The sequence below is a fragment of the Eleutherodactylus coqui genome, chromosome 2 (genome assembly GCF_035609145.1).
Source record: "Eleutherodactylus coqui strain aEleCoq1 chromosome 2, aEleCoq1.hap1, whole genome shotgun sequence".
Lineage (NCBI taxonomy): Eukaryota > Metazoa > Chordata > Amphibia > Anura > Eleutherodactylidae > Eleutherodactylus > Eleutherodactylus coqui.
In genome coordinates, this window is record NC_089838.1 from 188,154,044 (window position 1) to 188,170,163 (window position 16,120).

A 16,120-nucleotide genomic window follows, 5' to 3' on the forward strand; every position below is an offset into this window, starting at 1 on the left:
TATACAAAAGATGCAAATCCATACAGTATACCTCCTGAATTTTATTCAGTCAAGACAGGTATCTCATACTGGATATTGATATTCTGATTATGATAATGGCGGTACGCACTGAGGAGGTCAGCAAAGCATTGGCTAAGGCAATGGGGTCAGAAGGGTCAGTGTCCATGGCTCTGGCCGAAATACATGCCAGAATATTTACTAATTACCTTTTAAGACCATGGGTGCTATAAAGAAAAACTTACTTTACCTCATCATGAGATTTAATATTTTACTTCTTCTGTATACTGAATATTACACTTCTAAAACAGAAATTAAGAATTAAAGGGGTTGTCTCGCGAAAGCAAGTGGGGTTCAGCACTTCTGTATGGCCATATTAATGCACTTTGTAATATACATTGTGCATTAAATATGAGCCATACAGAAGTTATTCACTTACCCACTCCGTTGCTGGCGTCCCCATCTCCATGGCTTCGTCTAATTTCAGCGTCTAATCGCCCGATTAGACACGCTTGCACAGAAGGGTCTTCTCCCTTCTGGTCGGTCCGGGCACGAGCGGCATTCTGGCTCCGCCCCCTTCTGCGCGTCATCGCGTAGCTCCGCCCCATCACGTGTGCCGATTCCAGCCAATCAGGAGGCTGGAATTGGCAATGGACCGCACAGAGCCCACAGTGCACCATGGGAGAAGACCCGCGGTGCATCGTGGGTGAAGATCCCGGCGGCCATCTTGGAGGAAAAGGAAGAAGTTGCAGAGAGGGGATTCGGGTAAGTAAATTTTTTTTTTTTTTAATTTCAACACATCCCTTGGGTTTGTCCTGTGCTGAACGGGGGGGCCTATGCAAAAAAAAACAAAAAACCTTTCGGCGCGGGACAACCCCCTTAATTAAGTCAAAAGTTGCTTTTCGAAGAAGAGCACTATTGTACTGTGTAATGAGCAGTGATTTCACCTTTAAGAGTATGTTTACACACAGCTGAAATGATGCAGATTTTCCTCAGTGGAAAATTCCACAACAAAATTTGCAGCATTTTTGCACAACACACTAGTTCATTGGAGTAAATTGTGACTCGAAATCAGCTGCACTCTCCCTCTAACCTCTGAAGTCTTCATCATCTATTAAGCGCAGTACCAATGGTCAGGTGATACGGAAGTAGGCAGCAGCACTGCGCTCACTAAGGCCTTAGTCAGACGGGTGTTTTTTTGCGCGATTTGCGCATGCGCATGCGTCCGGCGATTTTTTAAAACCATTGCTTTGCAATGGTATCGGACACATGAGAGCTTTTTATGCGCTCGTCCGATAAATTATAGAACAGAAATCGCAGATCGCACCTATCTGCGATCTGCGATTTCTGTTCTCTTCTCTATATGCGCTCAATGGGGCCGGCGGCAGCAGCGCCAACCCCATTGAGAACATATAGAAGACAAATCATTCTTCTCTGCCACAGCTGTAACAGCTGTGGCAGAGAAGAACGATGTTTGCCCATTGAATTCAATGGAGCCGGCAATACAGCCGCCTCCATTGAAAGCAATAGGCTGCCGGCGTGCGCGGGATGAATTGTCGGGAAGGGCTTAAATATATAAGCCCTTCCCTGCAATTCATCCAGAAAAGTGTTAAAATAAAATATATGTATATACTCACCTGCTCCCGGCAGCCGGAGTTCCGCGCGGCCGGCCTGCAGTGGGTGTGAAGGGGGTGTGAGTCAGACCTGCCCCCTGATTGGCTCAGCGCTGTATTGCTGGCTCCATTGAATGCAATGCACTGGACAGCTCCAGCCCGTTTCTAATGAAACACGGCTAGGAGCAGATTTTTGGGCGATTTTCGGGCACCGGTCACGCGATTTGCGGATGCGCATCCATCATGCGATCCGCAAATCGCGCGAAAAAACGCCCGTCTGACTAAGGCCTTAGGCTGCTAAGTGCCAGGTGAAGGAAGCACAGAGAGCGCCAAGACTTCGGAGGTGAGTGGCAAGTCTGCCCGTAGACATTGGGCCAAAAAGTAGGACCAAAAATAAAGCAGCACCTAAAACTATGACTAGTTAAACTATTTAAAATAAAATAAATCTTGGTATTTGTATAACGCCAACTTATTCTGCAGCGCTTTGAGGTAATTATTACTTAATTATTACTTAATTACCCCCCACCACACTGGGTTCTCATTTTACCAACCTCGGAAGGATGAGTCAACCTTGAGCCGGCTACCTGACGCATGTGGGGATTGAACTTGCAACCTTTAGGTCGTAGGCAAGAGCTTACACTCTGCGCCACACGAGGCTCAGAATCTATTTGATTCTTTTGACATTTAACAATTCACACTAAAAAAATCTACCTATTTTTTTTTTATTAAATAAGTTTTATTGGTCAATCAGAGAATAACTGATACAGCAATGGAATACATGCTTCATTAAGTACATTAATATCTTGAATATAAGATTATGTTGTACAGTTCTTGAGAGGCATATAATCTTGTACATTTAACTGACCATATTTATTTTTATCAAAAGTAGAAATATATGGAAATATAGAAATACTGATTACTGAACCTGAAATAAAGACGGGGCATAGGGTGGGAAGGGAAGAGGGATAGGGTAAGGGATAAGAAGAAGGGGGGGGGGGGTGAGGGGGACATAAAGGTAAAGGAATGATCTAGGAGGGAAAGGGAATTGTAAGAGTAAGGCCTTAGTCAGACGGGCGTTTTTTCGCGTGATTTGCGCATGCGCATGCGTCCGGCGATTTTATAAAACCATTGCTTTGCAATGGTATCGGACACATGAGCGCTTTTTATGCGCTCGTCCGATAAATTATGGAACAGAATTCGCAGATCGCACCTATCTGCGATCTGCGATTCCTGTTCTCTTCTCTATATGTGCTCAATGTGGCCGGCGCCAGCAGCGCCGACTCCATTGAGAGCATATACTAGACAAATCATTCTTCTCTGCCACAGCTGTAACAGCTGTGGCAGAGAAGAACGATGTTTGCCCATTGAATTCAATGGAGCTAACAATACAGCCGGCTCCATTGAAAGCAATGGGCTGCCGGCGATCACGGGATGAATTGTCGGGAAGGGTTTAAATATATAAGCCCTTCCCTGCAATTCATCCACAAATGTGTAAAAATAAAAAAAATATATATACTCACCTTGTCCCGGCAGACGGAGTTCAGCGCGGCCGGCTGGCAGTGGGTGTGAGTGAGAGCTGCCCTTGATTGGTCCCTGCGCTGAGCCAATCAGAGGCAGCTCTCACTCACACCCATTCATGAATTCATGAATGGGTGTGAGTGAGAGCTGCCTCTGATTGGCTCAGCGCTGAGCCAATCTGGGGCAGCTCTCACTCACACCCACTCACACCCACTGCCAGCCGTCTGCTGGGACAAGGTGAGTATATATATATATATATATTTTTTTTACACATTTCTGGATGAATTGCAGGGAAGGGCTTATATATTTAAGCCCTTCCCGACAATTCATCGTGAGATCGACCGCAGCGCATTGCTTTCAATGGAGCCGGCTGTATTGCCGGCTCCATTGAATTCAATGCGCTGGACAGCTCCGGCCAGTTTCTATTGAAACGCGGCTAGGAGCAGTTTTTTCGGGCGACTTTTCGGCCCCGGTCACGCGATTTGCGGATGCGCATCCGTCATGCGATCCGCAAATCGCGGCAAAAAACGCCAGTGTGACTAAGGCCTAAAAGAAAAGAAATTTACTCTAATAACAGTAATTAGGTCTACCTGGAGATTTCCCAGAGGGGGAAAACCACAACCACGGATTCCACATCTCAATAAAACTAGAGATTGCGTTATTTCGAAGGGCTATTATCTTTTCAAACATGCTATGTTCTGAGATCAAATGTGAAAGTTTTAGGCTATTGTGTGTTTTTTTAGCTATTAGGAGCTTAGCACCAAGTAGGATATGTCCTATTAGTTTTTTTTATTGAAAAGTGAACTTTGCCAGGGTCTAACAGTAATAGAGCGGTTTTTGGATTGAAAGGGAGGTTGAGCCTTGAAATATTGTGAATAAGACTGTAAACCTCTTTCCAGAAGGCAAGTATATGTGAGCATGACCAGAATATGTGAATTAAGGATCCCCGGCCTCCACATTTTCTCCAGCATTGATCGCTTGTAGAGAGCCCCCTTTTATTAAGCTGAGTTGGGGTAAAATACCAGCGTGTCACTGTTTTTAGGTGGGTTTCGATCAGGTTGGCTCCCTGAGAGGCTTGTCCTACCCATCTAAACGCCTAAAGCCATTGATTTACTGTTATTTCTTGGCCTATGTCTTTTTCCCAAATGGCATTTTTTCGCAGGTCTTAAGAGGCCTGTGAAGTTGTCGTAAACTATACTGGTGGACAATTTAGTGTGTGTATAGTTGAGTATGGTGTGAGCTAATTTTGGGATCTTGATATGTTGGAGATTTTATACACGTAGGAGAGAGCTTATTTGCGTATATTTGTATAAGTCAGCATTTGTCAACTGGTATTTAGACACCAGGGAATGGAAGGGGGTGGGACCGTCCATATCGCAAATGTCTGAGATGTATTTAATCCCTTTATCTGTCCATGGTTTCAGTTGAAGGTCAGGTATAAAGTATTCTAGAGTTTTAATCGGTACGTTTTGAAGCGGTTGAGATGTACTTTTTTCAGCATTTTGGATCAAGTCACTCCAAGCCTCCATTGTAGTGTCATCGATGGAGAAAGGTTAGGGACTCCTAGACATTTTGAAAGTTCAGTGGAGTTTGTAGCTATCACAGAGGCGTATAGAAGAAGTTTAAGAGGTTTTTGTTTGTTAAATTCTAATTCAATTGAAGGCCAGCTCAAATCTGAAGTTCCCCGCGTCCATGGAAGTAATAAATAAAAATAAATCTTGGTATTTGTATAGTGCCAACTTATTCTGCAGCACTTTCAGGTAATTATTACTTACCCCCCACCAAGCTGGCTTCTCAATTTACTGACCTCAGAAGGATGGAAGGCTGAGTCAACCTTGAGCCAGCTACCTGAATCATGGAGGGATTGAACTTGCAACCTTCAGGTTGTAGGCGAGAGCTTACACTCTGCGCCACACAAGACTCTCTGAAGTTGGTGGCTTAATATAGTTGATTTACTATAGGATTCCAGACTAGGGAGGCCTAAACCGCCTTGAGGTCTGTTTAGCGAAAGAATAGATGTCGCTATTCTAGGTTTTTTGTTATGCCAGATGTTGTTAGAGAGTTGTCTTTGGAATACCGCAATAGTTGGCTTAGGAATTTGTATAGGAAGGGTATGGAAAAAATTGAGAATTTTTGGTAGTATTATCATTTTATATATGACAACTCGACCCATCCATGAGGTGGATCAGCGATTGAAGGAGTCCAGTTCTTTCTGGATCTCGGAAAGGAGTGGGGGGAAGTTAGCCGAAATTAAATCTGAGCAAGGGAAACATAGGTTTATCCCCAAGTATGGAATGTTTTTAGTTTGCCATTGAAATGGGAATTCTTTTGTTATTTCTTGTTTGAGTTCTTCTGGAATAAAAAGGCCTAAGATTTGTGATTTAGTTATGTTTAATTTGTAGAAGGATGCTTTGGCAAATCTGGACAAAATGTGATAGATTGTTCTGGGGGATCTAATTGGATTTGTAAGTGTAAGTAAGATGTCGTGGGCAAATAAGCTGATTTTATGTTGCCGGAGTCCTGCGTTTATACCTTTGTATGTCTGGATTATTTCTGATATGTTCGGCCAGAGGCTCCATGAGCAGTGTAAATAGTAGAGGTGATAAAGGGCAGCCATGGCGGGTACCGTTGGTTATGGAGAAGGATTTAGATAGTGAGCCGTCGACTAAGACTTTTGCTGATCGGGATGTATATAGTGCCCGTATAGCTTTAGAGCTATAGTTTTTGCATAGATTTTTATGTCGCAATTTAAAAGAGATATAGGCCTGAAGTTTGATGGTGAGGTGGGATCTTTGCCCGGTTTCGGGATTGTTACGATTGTAGTCTCTAGCATCTCTGGGGGAAAAGAGCATTGTTCAATGCCTTGGTTGAAGGCCAAAGACATATGCGAGGCTAGAGGGGTGGAGAAGAGTTTATAATAATCGTTTGAGAAACCATCTGGTCCTGGAGCTTTATAGGGTTTTAAGGTTTTTATAGTGTCTATAATTTCTCTGGATGATATTGAAATGTTTAAGATATCGAGTTGGTTCTTTAAGAGGGACGGGAGTTTATTTCTTTTAGAAAGTTTTCTATTATTTGGGATGAAGGTTAAGGCGTATTTATATCGCCTTTTAAATTGTGGAGCTTGTTATAATATTGGTGGAAGGCTTCTGTGATTTGATCAGGGTAAAAAAGTTTTGTATCTTGATTGAGTGGGTCAATGACACAGGGAATCGATGATCTATATACTCTCTTTTTAACTAGCTTGGCCATCATTCGTGATGGTTTGTTGTTGGATATATAGAAAATCGATTTTGAGGATCTCATTTCCCTATCATAGTTGTCTAATAGTATATCTCTGAGCTTTTGTCTTAGATTAAAGAGGTGGTTATGTAAGGTTTCGGAAGGGGAGTTATGCATTTGGCTTTCTGTGTGGGCTATTTGTGCTAGGAGTAAATTAAGTTGGGTATTTCTTTCTTTTTTGTAATGGGCGCTATTTTTGATAAGGACTCCCGTAATGAAGGCCTTGTGAGCATTCCATATAGTAATCGGGGACATCCCGGGAGAGTCATTGTTTTTAAAATATTCCTCTAAGTCAGATTTAATTGCATTGTAGTATTTTGGGAGCTTCATTAGAAACATGTTGTTTCTCCAAGATTTAGCTCTTTCTTGGGCTCCTTCCAGAGCTATAGAGATTAATGCAGGGGCATGGTCAGACCATGTTATTGATCCCAATTGAGCGTTTGTGATCAGGGGAAGAGTATTTTTATTTACTAAGATGAGATCTATCCTTGAGAAAGATTTATATCTCGCTGAGTAAAAAGAATACTCTTTGGCGGATGTATTTAAGCATCTAAAAGTATCATAAAGAGTTTCTTTATGAATCCAGGGTGACAAAGAAGGAGTAGATCTTAGGGAGCCTCTTGATGAATAAAGCAATTTGTCCGGTACAGTGTTAAAATCTCCACAAATAATGAGGGTACCCGTCTCGTGTCTCCTCACCTTTCTCATTAGTTTATTAAGAAAACATATATGAGCATTGTTGGGTGTGTATAGGTTAACGAGAGTAAAAGCTTTTGAATTTAGTGAGCCCGACAGTATAAGATATCTGCCTTCAGAGTCTGAGACTTGTGAGGCAATTTCAGCTTGTATGGAATCTCTGAACGCAATCAGAATTCCAGCTTGTTTTTTAGGGGCGCATGCTAAAAAGATTTTTCGGAATTTTTTATGTGAAATGTTGGGGCAGGCTGAAGTCACGAGATGGGTCTTCTGTGCACATATAATATCTGCTCCTACAGAGATCGCTTCCTTTCACAGTGCGGATCTTTTAAAGGGTAAATTAAGCCCATTTACATTTATAGATAATATTTTAATAGCCATCTTTATGGTATCTTAAAAAATGAGAGAGAGAGATGTGGGGTTGCAAGGTTTCCAAGTAGACCAAAGGTATAAATTTCAAAGGAATAACAAAGAAACACTTCTAATGCATGTTAAAGTAGACTTTGTTTACAATATTTGTAGAATTTTCTGAATATTGAAATTTTTAACAGCAATGTGGTAAGGTCACTATAACTTTACGTTATAGGTCGTGAAATGTGGGAAGTAACTGTTAGAATGACGCAGGCTTTAAGCCTGAGCAACAAGGGGGGAGTGGAAAACAAGTTCACCTGGAGAGAAGCTCTCCGGAACCACCTAGAAAGGTCGTGGAGGTAGTCTTTTCCTTATAAATCGGTCATTTGTTGAACAGTTCTTGAGTCTGATCCTGCAACTTCCTCGGCGAAGGTTGTTGGCGTTGGGGTAGTGGTAGATTTATGCCCCACGATTTGAGTAGTTGTTCAGCTTCTTCTGGTTTAACAATTATGTGGGTGTAGTTATCTTTTCTGATCATAATTTTTGTGGGGAAACCCCATCTGTATGGGATTTTTGCTTGAAGTAAGGCTGAGGTGGCAAGGTAGAATTTTTTCCTTTCTGACATAGTGGCTTTGGATAGGTCTGTGAAGAGACGGATATTCTCATATGGAGCAGGTAGCTGTATATATTTCCGGGCAGCCGCCATTAAAGCTTCTTTCGTTTCAAAAATGAATTCTTGCGATAATGTCTCTTGATATGGAGTAGGCGATAAATCTGGGCTTAGGTAGCCTGTGGGCTCTATCAATAATTAAATCTTGTTGATTGGCTTCAGGTAGCAGAGTGACCATCAGCTGATTGATATATTCGGGGATTTCAGATGTTGTAATAGATTCTGACACTCTGCGAATTTTAATATCATTTCTTCTATTTCTATGATCCACATTCGCAAGTTTTGCTTTAAGTTGATCTACTTCGTCAGCTAACTCATAGTGCGCATCAATCAGGGCATTGTGGGATTGTGAGAATTCATCTAATTTGTTTTCGGTGTGGGAGACTCTTGCGCCAAAATCTTCAATTGTAGCTTTCAAGGCTGAGTTTAGAGATTTGAAATTAGACTGTAGAGAGTCGCTTAACGCGATTACCATAATCTTGATGAAGAATTCTGAGGCAGGTTGTGTTGAGGAAGGTAAGGATATTATATAATCTTTCAAAGAGATGTCTTGCATTTCAAGGATATCTTTAGGTTCTGTTCTAGGGTGCTGTTTAAGAGGGCTTATTGAGGGAGAGGTATCTGGTGATCACTGCGGAGGAGAAGCCGGCGCCATATTGTGGGTTTGCTGGAGGGAGTTGTCATGTCTCTTTTCCCCTGCTTTATAGTGTGGTGAGAAAGCTGCAAGTTCACTCACCATTCTCTGTGGAGGGTGCTCCGGTGGGGATGTTTCTGCTGCCGCTGAGGATGTAGTGCCCTCGTCTCTGCTTTCTGCTCCTGAAGTGGGAGAGGCTGGAGCTGTGACTGCAGGAGAGCGCCATGCCGACGCGCCGCAAAGAAGGCTTCCAGCCGCTTCGGCTGTGGGTGTGAGGCTCTTCGTCGGGACATCCCGGAAGTAGGAGAGACTCAGCGGGTGTAATCGTGGGGAAGGAGACTTCTGTGAAAGCTGTGTAATCGCTTCTAGGCAGGTTCTCTAGCGGAGCTCAGGATTCACGCCACCATCTTAGAGCTCGCTCAGGCCACACCCCTTCAAAAATCTACCTATTCTCATGCGGGATCATTCCCTTACCAAAATTCTCCAGTCAGGTATCAAATTGGTTGCCAATAAAAATACGTAAATAGGCAACATGATAGCTCCTAACTTAAATAACAATGCTCCTTTGACATCTCAAAACTGGTTCATGACTGAAGATTGTTGCAGATGATCCCAATCAAGAATACCTTGTCTGGGCTCTTTAATAAAACAAACCAAAACATTTTCTTCCTCTACAACATGCCAGACATTTTATATTAATTCATTCATTAACTGTTTTACCACTCATGTCATTTATGTTATTGAATGTTCTATCCATTGTGTGCATCAGATGTACATCACGTTAATTAAAACTACATATTGCTGAGCACATAGCTGGCTCTACTCCCTCCTGAAGTATATTGGGATGTTTACCGTCTGTAGCATCCAAACATGTTTTGTATATTTAAAGTTACTGGCATTGAAGGAGTATTCTGTCCAGAAAGAGGAGGAGATTGGTTTAACAAATTGCTTTCAAGAAAGGCTTATTGGATTATGCCATTTAAAACACAGGTTTCCACGTAGTTTTAACCTTAGATCTCATCTGATGTTTATATACTAATGCTTTTTAAATTATATTTCATGTGTTTCATTTCCTCATTATTTATTGATTAATAGCAATGGACATGCCACTGTTATGTCATATCCTGTTACCTTTAAATTACTTGCTTCTTGTACAGGCTATACACGATGATTAAGGCTAACCTCACACTGGTCTGCGCCATATGGGTCCGTGAATCCCGCCCCCGTATTGCGCTCCCTACCATATGAATGGATGCAAGGTGTTTTTATGTCAAAACAGCCTCATATCACTTTCGGGAAGAAGCAATCCTCTGCCGTGGCTCACAGTTGCAGCAGAGGATCACGGAGTTTCTCACATTGCTTTAAATGGAAGACCTCGTGATGCTGCCACTGGCCCCAATAAAAACAATGGGCACTGCGATACAAGAGCATGCAGCGTGACAGAACATGCTGCAATTAATTTCCTGCATTGCATCACATTCTGGTGGCATGCAGGAAGACATTGCTCGTGTGTATGACCTCATTGAAAATGGGGTTCAAATCTGTGCGAAAGATTGTGCATCTTACAATGTACAAATCTTGCGTGAATTTTTCTCATCCATGTGAAGCCGGCCTAAGGCTTAGGGTTTTTTTTTGTCAGAGCATGTAGGTCCCTGTTTGCACATGTGAGGGATTTTTACTAGAGATGAGCGAGCACCAAAATGCTCGGGTGCTCGTTACTCGGGACGAAATTATCGCGATGCTCGAGGGTTCGTTTCGAGTAACGAACCCCATTGAAGTCAATGGGCGACCTGAGCATTTTTGTATTTCGCCGATGCTCGCTAAGGTTTTCATGTGTGAAAATCTGGGCAATTCAAGAAAGTGATGGGAACGACACAGCAACGGATAGGGCAGGCGAGGGGCTACATGTTGGGCTGCATCTCAAGTTCCCAGGTCCCACTATTAAGCCACAATACCGGCAAGAGTGGGCCCCCCCCCCTCCCAACAACTTTTACTTCTGAAAAGCCCTCATTAGCAATGCATACCTTAGCTAAGCACCACACTACCTCCAACAAAGCACAATCACTGCCTGCATGACACTCCGCTGCCACTTCTCCTGGGTTACATGCTGACCAACCACCCCCCCCACGACCCAGTGTCCACAGCGCACACCAAACTGTCCCTGCCCAGCCTTCAGCTGCCCTCATGCCACGCCACACTCATGTCTATTTATAAGTGCGTCTGCCACAGGAAAATCAGGCACACACTGCAGAGGGTTGGCACGGCTAGGCAGCGACCCTCTTTAAAAGGGGCGGGACGATAGCCCACAATGCTGTACAGAAGCAATGAGAAATATAATCCTGTGCCACCGCCATCAGGAGCTGCACACGTGGGCATAGCAATGGGGAACCTATGTGCCACACACTATTCATTCTGTCAAGGTGTCTGCATGCCCCAGTCAGACCGCGGTTTTTAATTCATAGACACAGGCAGGTACAACTCCCTATTGTGAAGTCCCTGTGGACCGACAGCATGGGTGGCTCCCTGGAACCCACCGGCGGTACATAAAAATATCCCATTGCATTGCCCAACACAGCTGAGGTAGTAATGTTGTGCTTAATGCAGGTGGGCTTCGGCCCACACTGCATGCCCCAGTCAGACTGGGGTTCTTTAGAAGTGGAAACAGATGCATTTATAATTCTCTGTGGACCCACAGCATGGGTGGGTGCCAGGAAGCCACCGGCGGTACATAAAAATATCCCATTGCATTGCCCAACACAGCTGAGGTAGTAATGTTGTGCTTAATGCAGGTGGGCTTCAGCCCACACTGCATGCCCCAGTCAGACTGGGGTTCTTTAGAAGTGGAAACAGATGCATTTATAATTCTCTGTGGACCCACAGCATGGGTGGGTGCCAGGAAGCCACCGGCGGTACATAAAAATATCCCATTGCATTGCCCAACACAGCTGAGGTAGTAATGTCGTGCTTAATGCAGGTGGGTTTCGGCCCACACTGCATGCCCCAGTCTGACTGGTAATATATACCTTAACAGTAACCTCGTTGGTGGTAATGTGGTGGTGACTGCGGACCTGGTAGCGGGGTTTTATGTAGTTGGTTTTCGGAATGTGGCCAGGATTAAGTGGGCCGTGGCGGGGGGATGGTGGTGGTGCTCTCTTGTTGTGTCGTTAAAGGTGAAATTCTTGGACTGCCACCAGACGGACCAATGCAAAGGTATTTGCCAAGAATGTTTTCATTGTTGGAGGAGGAGGGGGATGTTTTGGAGGCACTATGTGTCCTCTACACGTGTCCGTGGTTATATGCACCTTAACAGTAACAGCGTTGGTGGGAAATGGCCTCGCCGCCATCATGTCTTTGGGAAGCCTCTGTTTCCACACCCCAGTGACATACCATTAGCAGCGGTATAGGCAGAGCCCACAATTATTAACATTTCAGCGGTAGCATTAGGGACAGGCCCCACTAACATATCACTAGCAGCAGTATAGGGGGAGCGCAGTCTTAGTTCCATTTCAGTAATAGTAGCACTCAAGACAGGCCCCAGTAACATTCCCATTGCAGCAGTTTAGGGAGATAACAGTCTCTTTCACATTTCAGTAGCTGCAGTATAGACAAGGCCACAGTTACATTTATGTAGCTAAAGTGTAGGCCAACCCCACACACCTTTCTGTACCATGAGTGCAGGCGAAGAACATAGAAATTACTATGATTACACTGTAGGTGAGGGCCCACAAAAATTGGTGTACCAACAGTACTAATGTACCTCAGAAAAAATTGGCCATGCCCAACCAAGATGGCAGGTGAAACCCATTAATCGCTTTGGTTAATGTGGCTTAAGTGGTAACTAGGCCTGGAGGCAGCCCAGTTGAATGAAAAATTGGTTCAAGTTAAAGTTTCAACGCTTTTAAGAGCATTGAAACGTATAAAAATTGTTTAGAAAAATTATATGAGTGAGCCTTGTGGCCCTAAGAAAAATTGCCCGTTCGGCGTGATTACGTGAGGTTTCAGGAGGAGGAGCAGGAGGAGGAGGAGGAATATTATACACAGATTGATGAAGCAGAAATGTCCCCGTTTTGGATGGTGAGAGAGAAAGATGCTTCCATCCGCGGGTGCAGCCTACGTATTGCTTAGGTATCGCTGCTGTCCGCTGGTGGAGAAGAGAAGTCTGGGGAAATCCAGGCTTTGTTCATCTTGATGAGTGTAAGCCTGTTGGCACTGTCGGTTGACAGGTGGGTACGCTTATCCGTGATGATTCCCCAAGCCACACTAAACACACTCTCTGACAAGACGCTAGCCGCAGGACAAGCAAGCACCTCCAGGGCATACAGCGCGAGTTTAGGCCACGTGTCCAGCTTCAACACCCAGTAGTTGTAGGGGGCAGAGGCGTCACCGAGGATGGTGCTGCAATCGGCTACGTACTCCCTCACCATCCTTTTACAGTGCTCCCGCCAACTCAGCCGTGACTGGGGACCGGTGACACAGTCTTGCTGGGGAGCCATAAAGCTGGCAAAGGCCTTGGAGAATGTTCCCCTGCCAGCGCTGTACATGCTGCCTGATCTCTGCGCCTCCCCTGCTACCTGGCCCTCGGAACTGCGCCTTCTGCCACTAGCGCTGTCAGATGGGAAGTTTACCATCAGTTTGTCCGCCAGCGCCCTGTGGTATAGCATCATTCTCGAACCCCTTTCCTCTTCGGGAATGAGAGTGCAAAGGCTCTCCTTGTACCGTGGATCGAGCAGTGTGTACACCCAGTAATCCGTAGTGGCCAGAATGCGTGTAATGCGAGGGTCACGAGAAAGGCATCCTAACATGAAGTCAGCCATGTGTGCCAGGGTACCTGTACGCAACACATGGCTGTCCTCACTCGGAAGATCACTTTCAGGATCCTCCTCCTCCTCCTCCTCCTCTGGCCATACACGCTGAAAGGATGACAGGCAAGCAGCATCTGTCCCCTCAGCAGTGGGCCAAGCTGTCTCTTCCCCCTCCTCCTCATGCTCCTCCCCCTCCTCCTCAACGCGCTGAGATATAGACATGAGGTTGCTCTGACTATCCAGCGACATACTGTCTTCCCCCGCCTCCGTTTCTGATTCCAAAGCGTCTGCCTTTATGCTTTGCAGGGAACTTCTCAAGAGGCATAGCAGAGGAATGGTGACGCTAATGATTGCAGCATCCCCGCTCACCATCTGGGTAGACTCCTCAAATTTTCCAAGGACCTGGCAGATGGCTGCCAACTAGGCCCACTCTTCTGTAAATAATTGAGGAGGCTGACTCCCACTGCGCCGCGCAAGTTGGAGTTGGTATTCCACTATAGCTCTACGCTGCTCATAGAGTCTGGCCAACATGTGGAGCGTAGAGTTCCACTGTGTGGGCACGTCGCACAGCAGTTGGTGCACTGGCAGATTAAACCGATGTTGCAGGGTCCGCAGGGTGGCAGCGTGCGTGTGGGATTTGCGGAAATGTGCACAGAGCTGGCGCACCTTTCCGAGCAGGTATGACAAGTGGGGGTAGCTTTTCAGAAAGCGCTGAACCACCAAATTAAACACATGGGCCAGGCATGGCACGTGCGTGAGGCTGCCGAGCTGCAGAGCCGAAACCAGGTTACGGCCGTTGTCACACATGACCATGCCCGGTTGGAGGCTCAGCGGCGCAAGCCAGCGGTCGGTCTGCTCTGTCAGACCCTGCAGCAGTTCGTGGGCCGAGTGCCTCTTATCTCCTAAGCTGAGTAGTTTCAGCACGGCCTGCTGACGCTTGCCCACCGCTGTGCTGCCACGCCACGTGACACCGACTGCTGGCGACGTGCTGCTGCTGCTGACACATCTTGATTGCGAGACAGAGGTTGCGTAGGAGGAGGAGGAGGGTGGTTTAGTGGAGGAAGCATACCCCGCCGCAGATACCACCACCGAGCTGGGGCACGCAATTCTGGGGGTGGGTAGGATGTGAGCGGTCCCAGGCTCTGACTCTGTCCCAGCCTCCACTAAATTCACCCAATGTGCCGTTAGGGAGATATAGTGGCCCTGCCCACCTGTGCTTCTCCACGTGTCTGTTGTTAAGTGGACTTTGGCAGTAACCGCGTTGGTGAGGGCGCGTAAATGTTGCGGGAGACGTGGTCGTGCAGGCCTGGGACGGCACATCAGGAAAAGTAGTGGCGACTGGGAACCGAGTAGCGCGGGGCCGCCGCCGCCATCATGCTTTTGAAAGTCTCCGTTTCCACAAGCCTATACGGCAGCATCTCTAGGCTGATCAATTTTGCAATGTGCACGTTTAACGCTTGAGCGTGCGGGTGCGTGGCGTCGTACTTGCGCTTGCGCTCAAACTGTGGCGCTAGCGACGTCTGGACGCTACGCTGAGAGACATTGCTGGATGGGGCCGAGGACAGCGGAGGTGAGGGTGTGGGTGCAGGCCAGGAGACGGTAGTGCCTGTGTCCTCAGAGGGGGGTTGAATCTCAGTGGCAGGTTGGGGCACAGGGGGAGAGGCAGTGGTGCAAACCGGAGGCGTTGAACGGGCATCGTCCCACCTTGTGGGGTGCTTGGCCATCATATGCCAGCGCATGCTGTTGGTGGTGCCTCCCCAGCTGATCTTGGCGCGACAAAGGTTGCATACCACTGTTCGTCGGTCGTCAGGCGTCCTGTGAAAAACTGCCACACCGTAGAGCACCTTGACCTCTGCAGGGTGGCATGGCGCGAGGGGGCGCTTTGGGAACCAGTTGGTGGATTATTCGGTCTGGCCCTGCCTCTACCCCTGGCCACCGCACTGGCTGGGCCTGTGCCCACACCCTGACTTGGGCCTCCGCGTCCTCGCCCGCGTCCACGTCCTATAGGCCTACCCCTACCCCTCAGCATGGTGTATTACCAGTGATTTGATTTCCCAGGCAGGAAAGAAATTGGCGCAAGCCTGCTGTTAAACGTAGCTGGCTGCATATGATTTTTGTTTACGTTCTCCACCCACCACACACGTACCCAGAACGCTGAGGACTGTCAGAGGCAGGCCAAATAGAATGTTTCCCTTTTTTTTTTAAAGAAAAGGCCCACTGACTATATTCAATCAATAATAAATATGTCTTCTGGCCCTGCAAATGTGTCACAGAACTGCAGGGTTGCAGAGTTATTAACTACAGCAGAGCGGTGATTTTTCCCAGGCAGGAAATAAATTGGCGCAAGCCTGCTGTTAAACGTAGCTGGCTGCGTATGATTTCTTTACGTTCTCCACCCACCACACACGTACCCAGAACGCTGAGGACTGTCAGAGGCAGGCCAAATAGAATGTTTCCCTTTTTTTTTTTAAAGAAAAGGCCCACTGCGTATATTCAATCAATAATAAATATGTCTTCTGGCCCTGCAAATGTGTCACAGAACTGCAGGGTTGCAGAG